Source organism: Acomys minous (assembly GCF_964271855.1).
Source record: "Acomys minous genome assembly, chromosome: 13".
Taxonomy (NCBI): domain Eukaryota; kingdom Metazoa; phylum Chordata; class Mammalia; order Rodentia; family Muridae; genus Acomys; species Acomys minous.
Window position 1 is genome coordinate 44,395,553 of NC_140495.1, and position 25,304 is coordinate 44,420,856.

Genomic DNA, 25,304 nt, shown 5'->3' on the forward strand with positions numbered 1-25,304 from the left:
CTCTTTGTCAGAGGAAATTTCAAGACAGTATAACCTTGAATCTGAGCCATGACTGCTGCTGATAATGTTTATGCAGGTCTATAGTGAAACAGGAGCAAGTGGGGGCAGAAAGAAACACACTAAGGGCCTCAATGCAACAGCCAAGGCATGGGCTTCCTTCTTTGTGAAGGAAATGAGTACTGTTTGAGAGAGCTTTCCCACCCTGCACTGCAATGAAGGGAAGGATGCCTTCAGGGAAAGACCTCACCCAGCCAAGCTTCCAATTGGTGTAAGAAAACCTGAGGCATTTTCCAAAAACAACCGAATGGAAGTACTGCTGCTGCTGCGATTCAAGTGCCCAGTGTCCATCCCAAGCTGGCAGCTTAATGTGGGTAGTGTTAGCTTTAGAGACATACAGCACGAAAGAGAGACGAGGGCATGGATTCTTCCCCCTGTGGTTTCAGAACCATTAAGGCCAGGCAGCACATGGCAGGGGAGCCCCTCGTAAACCTTTTTTAGAGAGCCAAATGTTTTGAGAGGCCATCGCATGAAGCTGTGAAAATAAAGCCTGAGTTCCATGAACACCCCCAACATGTTGGAGATTTCAGAGCCATAGCACATCTGTCAAGGATGACTGCAAACAGGAAGTGGAAGTGGAACTATCCCAGGAAAGATGTATGTTAACGGCAGCGAAGCCCAAAGGGCACAACCAGTTAAAATGTTTAACACTAGGCATGAAGCTACAAGGTCTGCTAGGGTTTGATCTTGCTTTGATCCAGTATTTACTAACCATGTCCCTATTCTTACATTCTGTGTCATCATTAGTTTGAACAATGCAATATGCTTTTTAATTTAACCTTGGATTATAATTAATACATTTCCTTCAATCTGTGAAGAAATTTTGGACTTTTCAACAGTGTTGATACTGTGGAGGAAGAAAAAAACATTACGAGGACTCTTGGAGTTGGACTAAACACACTTGCGTTAAGATAGCCATGAAGTTTGTCAGGGAGAGGAAGGGCGTGGTTAAATGAAAATGTTCGCCATTGGCTTAGGTATTTGAACACTTGATCCCACTTGCTGTGTAGAAAGTTTAGGAGGCATGAACTTGCTGGAGGAAGTATGTCACTGAGGACAGGTTTATGTACTTATGTCCAGCTTGCTTTCTCTGTTTACTGTTTGTAATTGGGGATGTGAGCTCTCAATTCTTGCTCCTGCCTCTTGCTACAAGGTGCCCCACCACAATGGACTCTTCTGCCACTGGAACTGTACCCTGAAACAATCTCCATCCTGTAAGTTTCCTTGACTATGGTGTGTTATCACAGTAGCAGAAGAGTAACCAATATACTAGGGTTTTGTTTCTTTGTTTGTTTGTTTGTTTTAGTTAAATAATTACACTCTGTTAAAATAACCTCAACTCCAGAAAGCTAAAACAGTAAAAAAAAAAAAAATCAATAAAATATAATTCTGATATGTCATTTATACTATTTGCAACACTGAAATAATTTATTTATTATAATTTTGTGATGGGCACTATGATGAAAATTTCAAACATCAATTTCTTTTGATAATTCAATTCTATTGTAGTAAATCATTTAAAAAACCATCTCAGACTGTTCATCTTGCAGACAGTAGTGTCCATAATAAGGAATTCAAAGTAATCTAAAGTGTCTGGAGGAAATAACATAAACAAAGCTAAATACCAAAAAAAGCAAATAAATTGGCCAATATGTGGGGAAAAGAACTTAACAGGTTTCAATGTAAGAATCTCAAATGTTCAATAAATACTGGAAAATATGTTCAACAATCTCAGCCTTAATCACAAGAAAAATTCAAATTAAGATGGTATGCACCACAATTCCATCTTACCTTATTCAAAATGACTGTCAAGAAAAAAAAAAGTTTGGGCATGGATACCGGGAAATAAGAAACATTTATGTACTATTTGGTGGAATGGAAGTTAGTCCAGACACTGAAGAAACAGTGTGGTAGTTTACTAATAAAAGGCTAAACATATAAGTACCATATGATCTGGCTAAACCACTCCTGGATACATACTCAAACGAACCATTGCCAATTACAACATAAACAGCTGCATAGCCATGCAGATTGTGCAGGTGCTATTTAGAACACCCAAGTCAGAAAACCATAGCTTCCTAGGTGCCTACGGAAGTAGAGAATATGATCTTTGTATTTTATTTGTCCATAAAGAAACACTATGCTATTTTCAGGGAAATAGATAGAAATGTTTATCTTTATGCTTCTCCAAATGAACCAACTTCACAAAGGTAAATATTATGTTTCCTTGTATATGTGAATTTACTGAGACATGGATAAAGGTGATGATAAAAATGAGAGATATGGAAGAGGAGAGGAGAATAAAGAAGAATAATGAATATATGAAGAGAATATGACTCAGACACAATATACATGTATAGACATGTCATAACAAACAGTTAATATGTATTGCTTTAAATACGGATTTTTTTGTTCCTAAATTTTCTTTTATATCGAAGAAAAATATTAATAAAAATGTTGTTATATTTACTGATTTAATTCTTATAAAGAATTCTCAAGCAGACAAATTTAATATAGGTACATGATAGTTTAACCAAAAAAAAAAAATCCCATAATTTTTTACTCAGAAAAACAGAATAAGAGGATTTCTTTTTTTTGTTTTGTTTTGTTTTTTTAATTAATTTATTCATATTACATCTCAGTTGTTAGCCCATCCCATGTATCCTCCCATTCCTCCCTTCCTCCCACTTCCCCCCTACTCCCCTCCCCTCTCCTAAGTCTGTGTCTGAGGGGGACCTCCTCCCCCTGAATATGCTCATATGGTATCAAGTCTCTCCTTGGTGACCTATTATCTTTCTTCTGAGTGCCAAAAGGCATCTCCATCCAAGGGACATGTTCAAATATGGGGCACCAGAGTTTGTGTGAAAGTTAGATCTCCTTCTCCACTCAACAGTGGAGAATGTCCATCGGCTAGCCCGGGTAGGGGTTCGAGGTTTACTGCCTATTTTTTCCTTGGCTGTTGCCACAGTTTGCAGAGGACCCCAGGGCCCAGACTCGCCTGTAGTTTTCCAGGACCCGCTGGATCCTTCTATTTCCTCTTTCTCCCAGGCTTCTCACACCTAAAGTTTCAATAGGATGTCCTCCCCTCTTACCCACTATTCTGGTAGGTACAGTTTTTCATGGGGACGTACACCTTGGACTAGTGTCTCGATATAAGTGAGTATATACCATTTAGCTCTTTTTGCTTCTGTGTGAACTCACTCATTATGACAATTTCTAGTTCAATCCATTTGTCCACAAATTTTGGAAATTCCTTGTTTTTAATAGCTGAGTAGTATTCAATATGGATTATTTTTAATTGACCACAAAGGATCAAGCAAGGACCCAGTACTATTCCCTGAATTTGAATGTGGGTTTGGTATTTTGTCTTGTGCATAGACAACTGAGGCTAGAGACAAAGGAAAGAGTGCTGTTTGCTTCTTTTCCTTCTCACATATCACATCTCCCAACAAATTATGCTTGCTGAAGGACACTCCTCAAACAGACCCAAAGCTCCTAACTGCCTAGCCTGCCCCACTTTTCCTCCATAAATGAGAGAGTGAATGGTTTGGACTCTGGATGCTCTGGTCCTATGGAGCTATTTTAAAATATATATTACATGTATTAGTAATATATTAGATACCTAGATAGTAATTACTAAGAATATGTATCAATAAGCATATTTGAAGACCCAAATATGCTTAATTAAAAGGCTAACATTTATATAAAAAAGTAAGGGACACTTGAGCAGTCCGGGGGTTGGATCTCTTTCTGGCCACTCCTCACTGGCCTGGCCTATCCAGGAAACAGCCAGTGAACCAGCAGAGGAGGCTTGTGGGGCATCAGAAAAACTCTGAGCTTTGATCTACATATACCTGCTCCTCACTGGCCTGGCCTTTTGAGTCAAAGCAGCAGAGGTGAGTGGAGCACTGGCCACAACCCACATTGTTAACCGAAAAGGCCTAAGAGGTACCCAAGCAGCTTTCAGCTTGGAACTCTCTCAGCCTGCCCCTCTCCTGCCTGACCCAACTGGGACACAGAGAGCGAACCCAGCAGAGCTGACTTAGGCACAGGCTTCAGTACCCATTGTCCTTCAACCTGAGGAGGCCGTGGGGAGCCCTAGCAAGCAGCCTTTGGCTTGGAGCTCTCTTTGCCTGCTACTGACCTGCCAGGCCCACCTGGTACACAGACAGCAACCCCATCAGGAAGAACCTGCGGGTCTCTTAATGCCAGAGATAACCAGATAACTAAAGGCCAGTGTAAGAACACAAGCAACAAAACTCACAGACATATGACATCACTGGAAACCAAGGGTCCTACCACACCAAGCCCTGGAGATAATAACACCACCGAGGTGCAAGAAGGTTTTAAATTTGAGGTGATGGAAATGATTGAAGCCTTGAAAGAGGAAACTAAATCTCTCGGAGGAAGATGGGAAAATACATTCAAACAGATGAAGGAATTGAATAAATCCTATAAAGAATTACTGGAAAATACAATCAAATGGGAGAAAGAAATGAATAAAATTATCGAAGACCTAAAAATAAAATTATAAACAACAAAGAAAACACAATCTGAGGAAATCCTGGAGTTGGAAAACCTGGGAAAGAGAATAAACTGCAGACACAAGAAACACTAACAGAATACAAGAGATGGAAGAGAGAATCTCAAGTGTAGAAACTAAAAGTTGTTAAAACTGAAAAGTTCTTGACACAAAACATCCAAAAAATCTGGGACACCAAACCTAAAAATAGAAGAAAGAAAAGACTCCAAGACCCAGGGCCCATAAAACATTTTCAACAAAATCATAGAAGAAAACTTTCCCAACCTAAAGAAATAAATGCCCATAATCATACAAGAAGCCTACAGACCTCCAAATAGATTGGACCAGAAAAGAAAATCCTCCCACCAATAATGATCAAAACACTGAATGTACAAAACAAAGACCATTAAAAATTGCAAGAGAAAAAGTCCAAGTCATGTATAAAGGTGAACCTATCAGAATTACAACTGATTTCTCAACAGAGACTATGAAAGCCAGAAAGGCCAGAAGAGATACCATGCAGACACTAAGAGACCACAGATGCCAATTCAGACTACTATACCCAGCAAAACATTCAGTCACCATTTGAAAGCACTGTTTTGTGGGATGTAAGTTAGTCCAGACACTACTGAAAGAGAATGGTGGTTTGCTTAAAGGCTTAACATATAAGCACTATATGGGCTAGCTAGACTACTATATCTATAATCGCCATGGATGTAGAAAACAAGATATTCCATGACAAAACCAAGTTTAAACAGTACCTAGCCACAGATCCAGCCCGACATAAATTACCAGAAGGAAAACTCAAAACCAAGGAAGCTAACTACACCCAGAAAAACACAGGAAATAAAATAACCCTAATTCCACAAAACCAAAAGAAAGGAAACACACAGACACTCTCTCTACCAACAAGAACATTAAAAAATAAATAAATAAACAGGAACTAACAACAACTGGTCATTAATCTCTCTCAACAGCAATGGCCTCAACTCCCCAATAAAAAGACACAGGCTAACAGAATGGATGAGAAAACAGGACCCATCATTCTGCTGCGAACATGAAACACACTTCTGCAATAAAGATAAACATCACCTCAGAGTAAAGGGCTGGGAAAAGGTATTATAAGCAAATGAGCCCATGAAACAAACTGGAACAGCCATTCTAGTATCTAAAAAAATATACTCTCAACCAAAAACTAATCAAAAGAGATGAGGGGAAAACAGCTCATACCTGTCAAAGGAAAAATACAAAGACGGTGTCTCAAATGTGACCACCTATGTCCCAAATGCAAAAGCACCCACATTTGTCAAAGAAACATTACTAAAGTATAATTCACACATTGAACTCCATACATTAATATTGGAAGACTTCAACACCCTACTCTCATCAATAGACAGATCACCGCGACAGAAACTAAATGGAGAAATAATGAAACTAATAAGAAGTCATGAATCAAATGGACCTAAGAGACAACTGCAGAACATTTTCCCCAAACACAAAAGAATATACCTTCTTCTCTGCAATTCATAGAACCTTCTCCAAAATTGATCATATACTTGATCACAAAGCAAACTTTAACAGACACAAGAAGATTAAAATAACACCTTGTATCTTATCTGACCACTATAGATTAAAGCTGGAACTCAACAACAACAGAAACAATAGGAAGCTTAAAAACTCATGGAAACTAAACAACTCCCTACTCAATGACCTCTGTGTCAGGGACAAAATAAAAAAAAATTTAAAACTTGCTAGAATTCAATGAAAATGAAGACACAACATACCCAAACTTATGGGACGCAGTGAAAGCAGTACTAAGAGGAACATTCATAGCACTAAGCACCTTCATAAAGAATTGGAGAGATCCCATACTAGCAACTTAACAGCACACCTGAAAGTTCTAGAACAAAAAGAAGCAAACACCAAAGAGGGGTAGAGGATATGAAATCATCAAACCCAAGGCTAAATTCAGTAAATTAAAAACAAAGTAAAGAATTCAATGAATCAATGAAACCAAGAGCTGGTTCTTTGAGAAAATCAAAAAGATAGACAAACTCTTAGCCAAACTAACTAAAAAGCAGAGGGAGAGTATGCAAGTCCACAAAATAAGAAATGAGAAGAGAGACATAATGACAGACCTAGAGGAAATCTAAAGAGTAATTAGATCTTACTTCAAAAGCCTATATGCCACAAAATTTGAAAATATAAATGAAATGGAAATTTTTCTTGACAGATACCACCTACCAAAATTGAATCAAGATCAGGTAAACAATTTAAATAGTCCTATATCCCTTAAGAAAATAGAAAGAGTCATCAAAAGTCTCCCCAACCAAAAAAAAAAAAAAAAAAAAAAAAGCCAGGGCAAGATGGATTCAGCACAGAATTCTACCAGACCTTCAAAGAAGAGCTAATAGCAATACTCATAAAACTATTCCACAAAATAGAAAAAGAAGGAACATTACCAAACTCATTCTATCATTCCAAAGTCACCTTGTTGTTACGTAAACCACACCAAGATCCAACAAAGAAAGACAATTTCAGACCAATTTCCCTTATGAACATTGACGTAAAAATACTCCATAAAATACTTGCAAGACAAACCAAAAACACATAAAAATATTATCTACCATGAACAAGTAGGCTTCATCCCAGGCAAGCAGAGGTGGTTCAATGTATGGAAATCCATCAATGTAATCCATCATATAAACAAACGGAAAGAAAAAAAAACACATGATCATATCCTTAGATGCGGAAAAAGCATTTGACAAAATCCAATATCCATTCATATTAAAAGTCTTGGAGAGATTGGGATACAAGTCACATACCTTAACATAGTAAAGGCTATATACAGCAAGCCTATAACCAATATTAAACTAAGTGGAGATAAACTTAAATCATTTCCACTGAAATCAGGGACATGTCCAGGCTGTCCACTCTCTTCGTATAATGCTTGAAGTCTTACTAGAGCAATACGACAACTAAAGGAGATCAAAAGGACACAAATTGGAAAGGAAGAAGTCAAAGTATCACTATTCACAGACGATATAATAATATATATAAGTGACTTCCAAGATTATACCAAGGAACTCCTACAGCTGATAAGCACTTTCAGAAAAGTGGCTAGATACAAAATCAACAGAAAAATATCAGTAGTCCTCCTTTATACAAAAGACAAACAGGCTGAGAAAGAAATTAGGGAAACAACACCCTTTACAGTAGCCACAAAAAACCATAAAGTATTATAGCATAACTCTAACTGAGCTAGTGAAAGACTTGTATGAAAAAACCTTCAAGTCTCTGAAGAAAGAAACTGAAGATCATATCAGAAGATAGAAAGATCTCCCACACTCATGGATCAGTAGGAGTAACAGTAAAAAAATGGCTGCCTTACCAAGAGCAATCTACAGATTCAATGTAATTCCCATCAAATGCCAAAACAATTCTTTATAGGCATTGAAAGATCAATTATCAACTTCATATAGAAAAAATCTGAATAGCTAGGACAATCCTATATGATAAAAGATTTCTGGAGGAATCTCCATCCTCATTCTCAAGCTGTACTGTAGAACAACAGTAATAAAAACTGCATGGTACTGGCATAGAAACTGGTGGATCAATGGAATTGATTCAAAGACCCATAAATAAACACACACACACATACACACATGCCTATGGACACTTGATTTTTTTTTTTTTACAAAGAAGCAACTTCAACAAATGGTGCTGGTATAATTGGATGTCTACATGTAGAAAAATGCAAGTAGATCCATATTTATCACCCTGCCTATTTGTGTTAGAGCAGCGCTCATTTCCTCAATGATACCCTCGTTGGCAACAAGGACACAAACCTGGCTTAGTATGATCAACTCTATCTCGGGCTTGTCCAGTCTCCCTTCAAGTATATTCTCTCTTAAGGTGTCCTATCTGGCCACATCTGAAAAATGTTTTCAGCCAGACTCCCCCAGAAGGTGACCGTCCCTGAACAGCAGAAGCTAATACTTGTCCCATTATGTGAGTAGTATCTACACTTCGGCAAATTTTCAGATAGTCATTCACACTTTTATACTTATAAGGCTGAAGGGCTTCCTGACAATACTTATTAGCATTTTCAAAGGCCAATTGTTTAATAATAGGCATGGCTCCTTCCACATCTCCAAAAATCCTTCCTGCCAATTGCATAAGGCGATGAACAAATTCCTGGAAGGGCTCCGAGGGTCCCTGGACCACATTAGACAGCTGTTCTCCTGCCCCGTTATTAGGCAAGGACTTCCAAGCCCTCATGGCGCAAGTCGCTATCTGCGCATACACAGCTGGGTCATATTGTATCTGGGCACTAAGTTCAGTATACAAACCCATGCCTGCTAGCATATCCACGTTTCTCTGTGGAACCCCAGCCGCTGCATTACGTGTGGCGGTCTGAACACACTGTTCTTGATAATCACTGCACCAAAGCAAATAATCACCCCCACTGAGGACTGCTCTACACATTTGTTGCCAGTCACTAGGTGTTAAGAATTTTCCTGTGAAGGATTAAAAAATGTCAATCGCAAAAGTGGCATGTGGACCATAGTCCATAACTGCCTCCTTAAGCTGTTTTATGTCTATAAACTGGAGGTCTTCATGCTGTCTCTGCATTTGCCCTGGGTTAGTTGAGTGAGGCACTTCGACTACTGGAAAGACAGTAGAGGGAGCAGAAGGCTCTGCCAAAGATAATTGACTTTGATAATCTGGGTTATACGCAGGGGGCTGCTCTCCTCTAGTTTCTTTTCCCTCAATCTTACACTCCCTCAACAACTTCTTTAGGGCCCGTATCTCAGAGGTTAAAGTTGCCTCCTCCTCCTCAGAATTAGAAGAAGATATATCAGAAGCAATCTCAGACGGGGCCAAAGATTTTACAGATTTCTCCTCCTGCACTTCATTTAGGGCAAGTTCCAAACTTCCTAGCTGCTCTCTTATTTTCTCATCCTCGCTCCTAAGCGCATCTCTAACAAGACGTCATAACGAAAAGGTAGCGATGGGAACACTGTTGGACCTTTCATTTCGTAAAGTCCTCTGGAGATCAGACTTCACCTGATCCGAATCTTGGCTATTTAGCTCTCCCGATACCATAAACCAAGGACTACTCAATTCTACTGTTTTTATGAAATCTTTAACACTCTCAGGCTTAATCCCGGTGCCTTAATCACTAGTCCACCAGAACCGTGGACAAACCTACAGCACCTATTTCCAATACGCCCATTTCCTACCTCCCTGAGGTGCTGGCCAGCTTCCCTGGGTGACCCATCAGCTTCCTCCCTTCTTTCCCTGATCTCGGTGGGACCTCCACTTGGGGCGCCTGCGCCACCACAGTACCAAGTCAAGGACAAGGGGCTGCAGATTTAACTCATGCACACACACGCACATACACACACATACACACACACACACACACACACACACACACACACAATAACACAGCGGATCCTTCGTGATAAGAGAACAGCAGCCACAGCAGCAGACCCTGCAGTGGTTTATTATAAATCATCCCAGAGTTCCAAAGAGCCTTCTTGTAGGCAGCCAAACAGGAATCCTCCTCCCAGGTCAAATCCCTCAAGAGGTGATCACACACAGGAGGAAAAGTCTCGAGGAAGGGAGGGGTGCGTTCTCAGAGCAGTAAACACGACTAGCTAACCAAGATAAACACAGACGTGGAAGCTGCTAGAAACAGGACATGAAACAGCAAGACAGGCAGGCAGCCCAGTCAGGCCTGGTTCCTACAGAATGGCTGAGACACACTTAAATGCTTAATGTCCCTAGTCACCAGGGAAATGGAAGTCAAAACAACTCTGAGATTCCACCTTACACCATCAGAATAGCTAAGATCAAAACTCAAGTGACAGCACATGCTGGCGAGGATTTGGAGAAAGGCGAACACTCCTCCATTGCTGGTGGGAGTGTAAACTTGTACAACCACTTTGGAAACCAATCTGTTGTTTTCTCAGAAAACTAAATAGTTCTACCTCAAGACCCAGCTTTACTGCTCCTGGGCATATACCCTAAAGATGCTCTACCATATGACAAGGACATGTTCATAGCAGCTTTATTCGTAATAGCCAGAACCTGGAAACAACCTACTTATCCCTCAAACAAAGAATGGATAAAGAAACTGTGGTACATTTACACAATGGAATACTATTCAGCTATTAAAAACAAGGAAACCTTGAAATTTGCAGGCAAATGGATGGAACCTGGAATCATCCTGAGTGAGGTAACCCAGACCCAGAAAGACACTCACAGTATATACTTACTTATAAGTAGATATTAGCCACATGGTGCAGGATAGCCACACTACAATACACAGACCTAAATAGCTAAATAATAAGGAGGACCCTAAGAGAAGATGCTTACTTCCCATTCAGAAGGGCAAATAGAATAGACAGGGAAGCAGTTGAAGAGAAGGAGCAGGACAGCAGCCTACCATAGAGGTCCTCTGAAAGACTCCACCCACGGGGTTATTGAAGCAGATGCTAAGACTCACAGTCAAACTTTGGGGTGGAGCACAGGGAGTCTTATGGAAGAGTTAGGGGATAGAAGGACGTGGAGGGGCATGAGCTTCACAAGGAGACCAATGGAACCAAAAACTCTGGGCGGGGGACTGGGTTGTGATGCAAAGACGGATGCACCAACCAAGGCCCATGCATCCTGAGGACCTAGACCCCCTGTTCAGATGTAGTCGATACGCAGTTCAGTCTCCTTTTGGGTCCCATATTATGGGGAGTAGGGGCTACCTCTGACATAGACTCTAGTGCCCCCTTACCGACCACTTCTTCCTGGCAGGGCAGCCTTGCCAGGGCACAGAGGAAGAGGATGCAGGATGCTCAGATGAGATCTGATAGGCTGAGGTCAGATAGTAGGGGAGGAGGACTCCCCCTTTCTGAGGACTAGGGGAGTGTATGAGGGAACATGGGACCGGGAAGAGATGAGGGAGGAGGATACAGTCAGAATGTAAGGTGAAAGAATTAAAAATAAGGAAAAAAATTAAAACAAATAAAAATAAATAAGAAAGGTAGACTTTCTAATTTGTATATAAAGTTTAAATGATATGTGAGCTACATCTTTCATGCTACACAAGCCTCATAACTCGCTATTTCTGACCTGGATGTGGATAACTCTTCATCATGTCTTCAAATAAGTAGGTAAAATTAACTGTGTTCCCAAGTGTTTTGTTTTTTGTCAAATACAGTGCACTCAAGTTAACCGATTTATACAGCTGATTCTATCATTGGGATAACACATATTTATGGGAGAGTTGGCTGTTTCTTAATCTTTTGGGAATTGTTTGAGAATTTCATATCTGTGTATTCTGTAGTTAGATCATTTCCAGTCTTTCCTTTCTGTCCTAATCCTTCTACCTCTCCCACTCCCTCTTGAACTGTGACCCCTTCTGTTATAACTATTGTTGTTATAAATACACAAAGCTAGTAAATGCGCATAGATGTGAATTCAACTAGTGTTGCCCACATGTACAAATGTCTACAGCTGATCATGCAGAATTGGTTGCTCATCCATGAGGAAAACTGTTTCTCCTCCAGCATCTGTTGATTGCCTATGTAGGTCTTTAAATAGGGGTGCAGCCTTACGAAATTTTGTTTCATCCATGTTGGCATGTTGACTGGCGTAGTTACTGTAGGTCTTGTCCAGATGGCCATCTTGTTGAGACTTTATGTATACAACATCCTTGTCATGCCCAGAACACAGCATATCATAGTAGTCATCTAATCCTCGGCTTCTAATAATTTTAAATATTTTTTAATTTTTTACATATACATTTATACAATTACACATATATACAATAAACTCCCTACAGCAAGAAAAACCATGAAACAATCAGGAATTATATAAATGTTACATTCTTAGTGTTTTGGCTATTTGTATTGGGCAGCCTTGAAGAAAACATCTTTCCTATCTTGGTGCGTCTAAAATTCTCAATGTCATCATTATCAAATTAAAACATCTATCTAGACCTAAAAACATCTTAACCCCTAAACAACTAACCTTAATTGTAAAACTACACTATCTGGTCTTCAACCCCATCTGAGGCTTAAAAAGGAATAAAATCAGTTACCTGAGTATACAGGGGTGTAGGTTAGCAACTTCTCAAAAGAGAAGATGACAGAGACAGTTTCCTACCTGAGCAGTCACTCAAAACTCTCTATAATGTTGAAGCATCATCTTCAGCCTTCTGACTCAATATATCTGACAGGAACTATTGAGGACTTGCTTACCCTGTCTTGGCGGAGTTTGGCTGTGGACTCCGTTTGCATCCAACCTTACCCTTTTTTAGGAAGAATTCTATCTGTGGTAGAAATGAGGACACCCTACGCAGTGGCTTGTTTACCATATTTGAAGCCATCTTCACAAGGAAGTTCTTTGGTGCTCATCATCCTCTTTGAGGTAGGCTGGATGTTGCCAGGAGTTAACCTGTCTCATTGTCAATGAATCCTTAAAATAATAAAAACATTTTTAAATGCTATAGTTTGTATGTCTCTGAAGTATTGGAAGACCTTATCTATTTTACCTTATCTTTCTATAGAAGCATATCTATCTGTTGCACCTAAGATGTATATTCTTCTGATAAAATAGACTAGTAGTTCATATAACCATGGTTTGATCAACTAACAATTAACTTGTATAACTTCTTTATCCTAAACAGCCTGCAATAGCACTTTCAAAGTATTGGAAATAAACCTTGTAACGTTTTTATGCTCCTTCTTCAGTGACATCATCTAAACTGTAGCTTTATAGGTTGTGCTATAGATGTTCTGTATAGTTTATGCCTTCTGAAAAAAGAAGCATCTTTTTTGAAGGATGAGAGCTGCACTATCTATGCATATGAGTCTAAGAACTAAGAATGTAGTTAGAAGTCATAGTGATTTGGGGAGTGGTGGGTTCTCCTCTAGAGTCTATGACCTCTCCAGACAGTGGTTCTTTGCTAGGTTTACAGTAGCATGAGGCTTTAATATTTGATTAGACAGCTTTGGATACCTCAAGATATAAATGCCATTATAGAACCAGTAGAGCTATCTCTCTATCCCTGTTGAAGTGACTGGTTTTAATGCAAACCCGTGTGTGTGTGTGTGTGTGTGTGTGTGTGTGTGTGTGTGTGTGTGTGTGTGTAACAAGGAAAGAAGTTCACTGGCTCATTTGGCATCCAAAGCTGTGATGGGCTTGATTAGCATCTTGTGCTAATTTCCTGAAAGCATCCAGATGATCCCTGGTTAAATTCTAACAGACTGTCTTTGACAATTTCTGTCAAACTAACATTCTTTAACAAAAAAACAAAAAGAAAAAGAATTCTTGTTTCTGCCTCTTCTCCTCCAGTTGTGAGGCACAGAATTAACTTGGGAGGGTAGGGGCTGAGAGGAGACCACAGGCTCCTCAGCTTTGGGTTTAGTTCTGGATGACAATAGTGAAATCGTGTCTAATGATGGAATAGTTATAATTTGACCAAGAAGTAAGAGGTATGGCATGAGCAGATGAAGTAAGAGGAGGCACTCCCTTCTTTTTTTATTAACTTTCATCCTCAAATGACAGAAATGAGACCAGAACAAAATCAAAACCAGGCGATTGTAAATGTGATCACATTATCATTGTTTCCACTGCATTCTCATCATGAATTATCTTCCAGCATACATGGACAACGAGTGCTGTTTATTAAAGGGGATTGTTTACCCAAAGAAAGAACACCATGTTTTGAAGGTAAAAATTATATATCATGTACAATTAAAGAGCTGGGTATTTTCCTTTACATCAGTGCATTTTGGTTGTCATCATTCACCAGTATATGAAGAAAACAAAACAAAACAAAAATGACATTTCGGTTAAATCAGAGCATCTTCTTATTTGATGTGCCTTTACTTTCTTCTTAAATCTAATCCCACTGTTTAGTCTTTCTAGCCAACTTTAATTAAGCCAAAGACAGAAGCAATTTCCCAATAGCTTCAATGTAACCTCGCTGCACACAGCCCTCGGGCCATAAAGTGTGTTAAAAGATAAGCAGTTATAAATAGACAAGTCAGACAGAAACAGTAATAAAGAAGGTAAAATATAACATGTGATGGGTCATCTAAGGACCAGTAAGCTCTTGAGGTGATAATGAATAACATTAATTTAAATCCTTGAATTCCATACACACGTACACTTATACCAGTTATTCTAAAAGGTTGTATCTGTAGGTTTATAAAGCTCCTGGACAGTCAATACATAAGGAGATTGCTAGGACGAGACTAAAGATGGCCAATGGAGGGCCTTTATATTACACATATTCAAGGAATATGTATATTAGAGCTGAAAGCTGAATGAGGCAATGGGGACCACAAAAGTATGTCTGCACAGGAAGTGGGTTGCCTTCGCGGAACCTCAGTTGGAGAATCTCAATGTTCCATGATGTGCAGTGAGATGTATCCACATGTTCCAATACCATTTGCTAGACCAACATTGTTGAAATGATCAGCCTAAGAAAGACTTTACTTCCTAAACATGTTAACATGTAAGACTCGGGTAAAATTATTTCCCAATGTTTACTAAAACCAACAATATGTTAAATTACTCAACTATATTCTTTATTATCTGTCATTCTATTTACTATCTACTTGGGAACTTTTCAGATAGAAGTATAATAATTTCATTTATATAGTCCAATAGCACTTTATAAAGCTCTATTTTAAAATATATCTGCAAGCCCTTCTTTGCCCATCTGTCCAGAATTGACACATTAACAATTGATCTATTTTGTTTAAAAAACTGAAAGTGTTGGTGAATTAAGTTATTCCTAAATTCTGGGAAAGTAAAATCGGCCTTTCATTTATCCAACACATTAACCAACATTTTTATACTTGTTGGGGAGATGTAATGAACCATACAAACAAAACTTCCTGACTATAACCCACCAGAGCAGATGGCGCAAGGCTCTGCGTGCTGTGCTGGGGCCAGGGCTGGAGAGTATTTTACACATGGAACATGTGAGAGCCAATGAGTGATTAATAAGTTACAAAGGATTGAGCTTTTTAAAAATTACGACGAGCTCAGCTAACATCTACCCTGTCAGTGAACTGCTGGGATGTGTGTAGGGGCTGGTTCTACAGATCCAAAGCTGCAGGAGCTCCATGACACAGGCCAGCAACAGGATATCTGAGAAGAGTCGCAGTGAGGACCCAGTATTGATAGTGTAGCAGAAGCCAGAGGCCTAGAACCAGTCCAGTGACTCATTGCAAGGAACATTTGTAACAAGGAAGTGTGGACAGAACAGTATACTGTGGGACACACTGTGACACACTGTGGCTTCCACACAGAGATTTATCTTTTATGTTTCAGGGGAGGTTACAAAGTCAGAAGGCAGGTATGAAGGGATTGGGGAGAGATGGGTGGGACTGGGGTGCATGATGTGAATTTCACAAAGAACCAATAAAAAGTTAAATAATAACAAAATTGCTTTGCAGAAGAGAGCAATAGTGTCCTTAAGAGAGCCTATAGTCTGAAATGTATTTTCATCGCACTAAGGGCCACATTGCTGAGCTCAGTGTGTCCCGTTCAATGTGCAGTGCACCCCGTGACACTGTGTAAACATGACCAAGCTGCTCTCCAGCATGAGCACGCTGAGAGCCTGCCCACGCCCACATTTGGAACAGAGTCCCAGTGGTTCACTTTCATAAAGAAATAAGAAAGGGATTACTATGTTAGGTTTTCATGTTGCTTTAGTTTTCCAAGGAGATGTCCTGTCTTCTTTTCACCTATGAAGCTCTACTGTTAATTAAGCAGAACTGGAAAGAACTGGATGACCTAAGTTCAATGTGATAATGTCCCTGGCTCCTTTTAAATGTGATTAAATATATCAAGCATTCAGTTTTGGGAAAACTGAAATGAACCATTCTTTCATTTAGGACATGGGTGATCTGCTTGAGTCACGCATTCACTTGCACATAAAACTAAGTGGAAGTCACATTCTGAGTCTTTAGCATGCGTGTGACTCTGTGAACAGCATGTATGCTTTCTATCAGCAATAATTTGTGGCTTCATTTGATTCCCTACAAGGTAATAGATAAGACTCTTTCTTATCTGCCATGTAAGAATGAGTATTTTCTCTTCTAAACACTATCCACTTTAGACATTTATAAGCATATTTCTATATGTCCCACTCATTCCATTCCTTCTAAAAACATATTTTATCAATTCTTTGAGAATTTCATGCAATGTATTTGGTCATATTCTCGCATCTCCAGATCATCCCCCGCTAACCCTCACCTTGCTGCCCACCTATCTTTGAGTACCAACCCCCATGGAGTCCAATTTGAGAAATCTTTGTCCAGGTAAATTCTTTACAGATAGTGAAATATCCAGTTTCACAGGATGCATTCCTAAAGAGAACAACTCTAACAGCCAAACCGAATGTCATCACTGTATACATATGAGAAATCTGGACCTGAAACACAGATTTTTCTTTTGAAATTAAATTAGACTTCTCTTTTTCTTTTCACCTCATCTGAATTATGTGCATGGTGCATTTTAAGGTAATACTAAGCATTCCACATTCTACCTTTTTATTATTGAATATTAATTTCTCATTTAGCTCTCAAAATCAGAAATTTGTAAACTACTATCATTGGCAGAACTGTACTGCTATCTTCATCCTCCAGAATGATCGAAAGACGACTCTTTTCCTGAACGCCTTCATAGAAAGAGGGGCTGCTTTGAAAGAGCTAATGTTTGAAAAGCTTTTCATCATAGTATCCATGGACCAAGGCTAGTTTGAAGCCAATCTCTGGCAATCTGATTAAAATGTATCTGTACCTTAGAAATAACATGCTATTAAGGCACCTAAACTTCCATGGGCAATATTTCTTGATTTGTTAATTCAGAACATTAAGGGAGGGTATCTATTTCTATCAATTTGTAGACAAATTGAAAAAGCGGGCATGCACAGCGAGCTGTTTCCCAACAGCTTTTAGCTACAGTTTAAATGCCTCCATTTTTAAAAGGTCTAAAATGTGGACTCTTCTCTATTTGTATAGTTACAGAAAAGCATAAAAGCATTAAATGGTGGTCACCTTCACATACAGCAGATTATAGACCACAAAATGCAAACTTTAAAATCATCTAATATTATTTACTAATTTAAAAGGGAAAACTTAAAAAAAATAATTAATTAATTAATTAAAAAAGCAAAACTCAAGGGCCACCATATGTGGCTCTGCAGATAACAGAGCTTGCCACAAAGTCTGAGGACCTGAGTTTATTTCCTGAAATTCGCATAGAAAAAGTGCCAACTCTACAATCTGTACTCTGTATGCAAGCTGTGGTATCCACTTGCACAAACACACACACACACACACACACACACACACACACACACACGAACAGACACACAGAATAATATTTTTAAAATATGACCTGAACAACAAGTAGATGAATGTATTCCTATTCATTTCATCACTGCTTCAATAAAAAATACAAATGTACCATGGATAAGTCAATTATGAGAGATAATAGAAGATATATGAACATATAATATTATGAACACTTCCAAGAACAAGAACCTTGCAAAATAGCAGGCGGAAAATAGAAATCAATCGATTAGATATAAGAAAAATAAACATAAGAAGCAGAAAACAGCAATTTTAATGCAAACATTTAATAAAACAGCTCATAAAGCATTAAAATAAGTTTGAAAAATTCATAAAGAAAGAATGTGAATGCATTTGTGGAGCTGAGGTTGTGTGTGCGTAATTTTCTTCTTTAAATTGAATATTACTTAGTTTCAACTTGATAATAAAACTATAGGAAACTAGACAATATGCTCTCTAGACCATTCATCACTATTACCAAGTTATTATGTACTAAGACATAAGTGATATGCTAATTAAAGCCCAGAAGGAAAATTTTACTAGCAGTATCTTAAGTATGAATTTTTTTTCTTTCCTCACTATCATGGCGAATAAAGGCTTTCTGACCCGATGCTTTGCCACCCTGCTGATGTCACTTCCAACGTTATTTTGGAAACCATTAAAATTGCTTTTGGAATTTCAAACACACAATAATCCAACCTTGTGATGTAATTTGGTGTTCTTTTGACAAAATTGTGTTCACCATGCCACCGTTACACTACTTTTTTTGTATAACGATGCCAATTTGGGGAACCAAATCAAAGATGTGCACTGACCCTTCTAGTTTCATAACAGTCTTTTTATGTATAATTAAACTATTCAGCCACCTACACAATCTGTTTAAACGGAGAAGTCTTTCAGACTTTAATGAAGCCCAACAAAACACTTGTGTGTAATGTTTCTTTCTGGTGGCTGAGGTAAGATGTGTGCTCATTTTCAGGATCCCAGACGTGCATAAGTATGCTAAGAAAATAACAAAGCAGGGTGTGGTGCTTTATACTTCAGGATCCATTAAAGGGCTGGGAGCTTGTTACAGAAGACCGCTGTGTATGAAGTAACGTGTTGACAGAATGCTACCATTTGCCAGTGAGACCAGCAAATAATAAATACACTGAGAAAGAGGTCATGGAAACAACTGATTCACACAGTGACTGCAAAAAAAAGCTCGGAATAAACCCAATGAAGGATGTGAAGGGCATCTACAATCAAAAATTTAAATCTCTGAATGAAAATACTCAGAACACGGACCTGTCGTGCTCATGAACTGGTAGAGTTGATGTTATGAAAATGACCATTCAGTCAAAAGCCATTTAATGCTCTCTTTATCAAAATTCCTATGACTTTCTTTACAGAAATAGAAAAATAACATCCTGAGATTCCTATGGAAGCTCCCCTAACATCCTGGGTAGACAAAATAAACCAGAGCAGAAAAGGAAAACGCTGGAACCATCGCCACCCCACAAATCAATTCTCTTAAGACATCTGATTTAGACATCTGGTGAATACAAAACCTTGTGCCACAACTTGGCCAAAGAAAACTATGTTGGATACGGAAGTAATGTTAAAGGAATAACCATATTGAAACATGTCTAAAATAGAGTATTAGCCATCCTAGCATCTGATTCCAATAACTGAAGCAAACCCTAGAAATGTCTTGAAAAATAATATTATACTTGGTTATACACTGTAGTCATGGAAAGCAATATACAAACACCCTTGCACACAACGAGCTGGTGTGCAAATGCTCACAACAGACCATTCAATCATTCTTCTCTCTCATCTTCTGCTTAAAACGGGAATAATAATATTCAGTAGAGTGAGGCAGGAAGAGTTCAAGTTTTGAGGCCAAAGGGGGCAAATTAACAAAACCCTGCTTCAAAACTTAAGAAGAAAAGTGGGAAGGGCGGGGGTGTTAGGAACGTTACCTCAGCATTAGAGCCCTACGCTCACCATGAACAGGACCCTGTGTTCAAACCCAGCCTGTACCACAGGAAAAAAACAAAATCAAGAGGAGTGATATTGGCAGCCGGCCCAAACTTTGCTGCAAAGATTTATTGAGGCCATGGTGCTTACTGAAGAGCTAACGCACGATGTAGGTTGTCGCTTGCTCTCAGCAAAAATACCTTGAAGATGGCATGTTTTAGATTTTATTCTTTTTACAGAAAGGTTAGCATAAATGACTTCATTGTTCATTGTAAGACACACTTATTGATTTAAACATTTTAACAAGATAAATCATTGACGGTGAAGGTAGATTACCTTAAATAGAGTTCCTAACCACAGTCAAAATAAGTGACGGAAATTATTCAAGATCTTTCGGTAAACAGCTCAAAACCTTTAGAGATATTATCCCATCTGCCAGTTGCCAACACTTTAGCCCTCAGTGCTGACCCCATCAACTCCACCCATCCTGTTCCACTGGGCAGTGCCAGCCTCAGGCTGAACCTCTGAGCAGCCACAGTGGGGTACTCACGTCAGTATGGGGGAAAATGAGAGCTCGGGTTCAAAGCCTGGCTGCATAGTGCCATATATGAACGGGGACTTGCTGGAAATGGATTGTGGAAAAATGCTAATTTAAAAGGCAAATTAAACACATTAACAACTGTGACTGGCGCTGAACGCTTAGAGGCAAGAGTACCTCTTAAAAGCTCTATAAACACTCAATAATACAATAATACCAGAGCTAGTTTCTCCTTCACGCCACAGATCTTTCTTTCAGCTTTAAAGCACGGCTTTACGTACAGATGTAAGAGGTTTGTTGCTGTTGTTTGTTGTTGTCACTTTGTGTATGTCTGTGCTTCTGCGTGAGTGTAGATGCCACAGTTGCCACAATACTCCATGGAGGTCAGAGGACAGTCTTGGGTGTCTTCACCTCCCACCTTAGGCAAGACAGGTTCTTTTTGCTGTCTGCTACTGTAACTCCAGAGCTGGCTGGCCCAGGAGCCTCTGTCTGTCTCCACCTGACATCCTGCCATCTTGACATGGGGATTGCAGACGCATGCATTATCACGCCCACGGTTATGTTGTTCCCTGGGATTCAAACTCAGATCCTCAAACGTATGCAGCAAGCGCTTTGCTCCCCGGCATAGCTCTCCAATACAAACTCTTAGCAGCTTTTAAAAGTCAGAGCCTCTCTTATGAGAAGGAGCTTTTCGAAAAGGGGCTTCATAAACCTTCAAGCAACCCAGTTGCTCAGTACTTCATCAATATTGGGGTGAGACATGTTTTCCAACTGCACTATGGGTGATGTCACAGAAAAGTTTGTTGACCTCAAAAATCTATTAGAATGTTCAGGAGTCACGTCACCCATCCGTACATGGGGCCCCTTCAAGGACAACACTCATCAGCAAGTGCATTTGCTCAGGCCTAAAGTTTTCAGTCAGAAACTGAATCTTGAGTCCTCCCTCTATACTCGTTTCCCCGAAAGCTTACCCCATCTTGGTGAACACATTTTTTTAAACCGTCAGAGTGGACATGTGGACTCACCATTGACGGATTCCTTCTCTCGCTGACAAGCCTATGCATGGTTTCTGTGTAAATCAGGGTTCAGTTTTCTTGGAAATGACATCTTAGTAAATACACGTTTTTAAGCCATCAGAGTGGACGTGGACTCATCATGGACCGAGTCCTTGTCTCACTGACAAGCTATGCATGGTTTCTGTGTAAATCTCACCCCAGCTCCAGGACACAGTCCTCCGCTGTCACTTGACCATTTGTACTTCACCCCATATCTCTGTGGCTCACTTCCTGATTCCTAAAATCTTTTCATAAAATAATATGAAAATAAATAAAACATAACAAAGAAATGCCTTTCTACTCCCTGTGAAGGGCAGTGACACACAAAAGCTGTGTCTCTGGAGTCTCCCTGTTAACTTGCAGGCAGCCCTGCCAGTTGGAGAATCTCCTCTCCGGGACATTGTTACAATTTACATAAGGAACAAAAAGCGTCCTTGACAACACTGAAAATTTTCAGGAGCTTCCTGTGCCTTGTAACGAAAACAACTGAAAGAAGGAAGTCTCTAGTTTGGCTAGAAGCCAGGGCAGAAAGGCAGCACCCATCGATAGGAAATAAACGCTCAACTCACTTTCACCTTTTTGTCTAGTCTGGAAGTGTCTTGCCTATTAACTTAACCTAGAAAACACACCACAGACATGCTCAGAGGTTTTTATCTCCAAAGTGATTCTACATCTCATCACAGTGATGGTTAATACAAACCACTGTAGCTTGTCAGCCCTGCCTCCAGGAGGAACTATCTCAATGTGGAGAAGACACTTGCTTCCTGCACTCACCACCAATTAGTGTGTTAAATGTGCATGACTTGTTTGTTATTTGTGTCTTTCCCTAGACTGGAGCCCACGTAGATACGCACATTTGATTCCGTGCATATCCACCTCTTAGAGCAGAGCCTGGCATGAAGAAGATCCTCAATAAACACTAAAAAGTAAACAGATGTGCCCCACCTATAATTCACAGGTGTGCAATTGTTTAACACTTCGTTATATAACAGAGGATGTCACTTGGATTTTAAAATAAAAATCCATTACACACTGGAAAAGGCAACTCTTGCACATCATAGGTTCAAGGTGAGCCTTAAAAAAAAAAAACACTTTGGGTGAGAGCTACATGTGGGATTGAAGCTTCAAAACAAGACCAGCCTAAAAATTTATTTTCTGAAAAAACAGGAAGTCCTATAGCTAAAGGAACATACTTGTTTTGGCCATGAAGGTTCTGCTAAGCAAGATGAAGTAGCTGAGCCTTGACAATATAGAACTGGTAATAATACATCAATATTCCCAATACCAAAGCTCTAAAAATCTTATCACTCAGCAGAATCAGAGAGAGTAAATAAGTGTAGCCAGTCTTTGGATAATGCAATAGGACGCTGTCACATTCACAGACCCCATTCACATGTTCCCAGGACAGATGTACCTAAGGCTATATATAGTACAGGTTGGGCATGCCTTGGCGGGAGAAGGGGGAGGGGGATGGTTGTTATCACAGTCAACAGAATCAACTGTGTCTATGGGCATTACTCGTTTCATTTACTTATCTGGTACACCTTGGCACATAGGACGGCTCTTTCTTTGCCTAACTTCTAGATGGCACTAAACCTGCAATAACTACGATACACAGCAATAAAGAAGTCACACAAGGGGGGAGGGGAGCTGGTGGGACAGCAGCCCCAGCTTTTACACAGGGAGGTAGACTTGCAGTTAGAACAAAAGTAGGTGGGTGATGGGGAAGACTGCCAAGCTCCGCGATATTGGAGAAGACTCAGCGCCGTGTTCCTGAGCTGACGCGGGGAAATGAGGCCAGGTGCTAACTGTTCCAAGAAGAGCCAGGAGGCAAGGATTATTACATCGAGTAGTAGAAAGGATACCTTAAAATATCAGGACTGCATATTTCAAGAGGACCCAGGAGAAAATTCTTTTTCCCGTGCAAATCTAAAACTATGGGGAGGGGGCAGCGACTCCGGGTAGAGGAATAATGTGGCCTGAGATGCATTTGACTGCAGTATCTCTAAGCTATGGAGAACGGACAGAGGAAGAGCTGGGTAGAAACAGTAAGACTACAAATTAGGACGCTATAGACTATTCCAGATGAGACACAATGGTAGCACAGATGACAGTCATGCGGGGGCAGGACTAGACCCTCATAGCATAGGTTTTAATCCTACATGTAAGACCCCCAGTTCCTAAGCTCTGCGCGGCAGATGTGTATCTTAGATACTGACTTCCTCCAGAAGTTTAACAATGTAAAACGCATACAAAGTCAGGATATTTATGAGAGGCAAACAGTCCCCGATGTAAGAAAAAGTAAGTTGTTAAACTTATTTAAAACTTACATCTCCATTAAGTGCTTTTCCTACCTTCCCCAGAACAGTCCTAAATATTTTCCTACAGGAAGCTGCCTCACACTTTATAAAGTTAGACTCAGTCGCCCTAATGATGCCAACATTTCGTTCTCTCTGTTCTATTTACAGGGTCTCAAAATTGAAAACTCACTTACGGACACTAATTTTATGCTAAATGTGTTTGTAAAGGTGCTTCTCTCCCTGGCCTACCTTTAAAATTATCTCACCGTTTAACCCACTTCCCACTGATGTCTATCTGAACCCGCGCACCTTTGTCTCACTGCCTGTAATATCCAGCCCTGGGCATCACAGCAAAACAACCATGCTTCGGGTTGCCCAGCAACACGTCTGTGTCTCCTGGCAGAGCTTGGCAGCAGCCTCCTGTTGGTCTTCAGTGACTTCTAGGCTGTTTCTCACTGACCGACTCCTCACCCAGCTTGGCTTTCTAACAGCGGCCTTTCCCTGGCCATCGTTCTAATTAAACTTTGTGTCGTTCCCATAGCACTTTGTGTGCTGCTGGTGAGGTTGCTACTGGCTTTATTATACATTGTTTCCAGGTGGCCCATTTCATTTTCGAGACGCCATATCTCGAACCCCAGAGGTGTCTCTAATGCTGGGAATGTAAACAGGCTGATGAGGGGTGGTCCAGGGGCCACTGCATTTAAATCGCTCTTAAATCAGAGCATGTGTATTTTTTCATTCGTAAATCTAGATCCAGCCCTGCTTAAACGCTCTGCGCACACTGGGAAAGGAGGGCCGCTACTCGATCAATTATGGTGAGTGTACAGAGCGCGCAGCTGGTGCCCGTTGGGAAGACTGTGCCTAATTGGCTCCACAACCTTCTGTCCTAAGCAAGTTAACAAGAGGACACAGAGAGAGACAAACGTTTTGCAGTTTGTGCTTGTGGTGAGTCCAAATGACTCCTACCTAAGTGAGGACTGGAGAGGGACCTAGGAAAGCCAGATGCGGTACAGACTCCTTAAAGAGAACATCTGTGGGGTCTGAGCAACGCCTAAAGCAGCAGGTACATGAGGCGCGAGCAGGGCTGGCTATGCGGCACTGGGGATATCTAATCTTGCACACAGGGAAATGACAAGTGATTATATTACTTCGGTGTGTGTCAGGTTACCAACTAAGGTTTCCTTTTCTATCAGAATTTATTTAACATAGGATTACATTCAAGCTGCAGGTCGAAAGGGCACTGACTCAGAGAGGTGCCTGTGTAGCCTGCTGTTTGAACGTGACTCCCCATCTACACCTGGTTGTCCAAGTCAACTTATCCCCCTTTACCCTCACAGTATCTTTATTTTTTTTACTATCAATAACACTAAATTTAATAAAGGTTACAATCCAAAAGAAGACACACTTAATTATATCCTTTTGTCTTTTTAATTTTTTGTTTTCTTTCCATCCTTCTATGATCCAGCACCACCACCAAAGCCATCAAAACTG

General features: G+C 40.0%; 1 protein-coding gene across 5 annotated transcripts in view; it reads right to left on the reverse strand.

Moving 5' to 3' along the window:
• The window catches only part of HMGCLL1 (3-hydroxy-3-methylglutaryl-CoA lyase like 1), a 123,357-nt gene that overhangs the window by 69,571 nt on the left and 28,482 nt on the right, over positions 1-25,304 (reverse strand). The window lies entirely within an intron of this gene.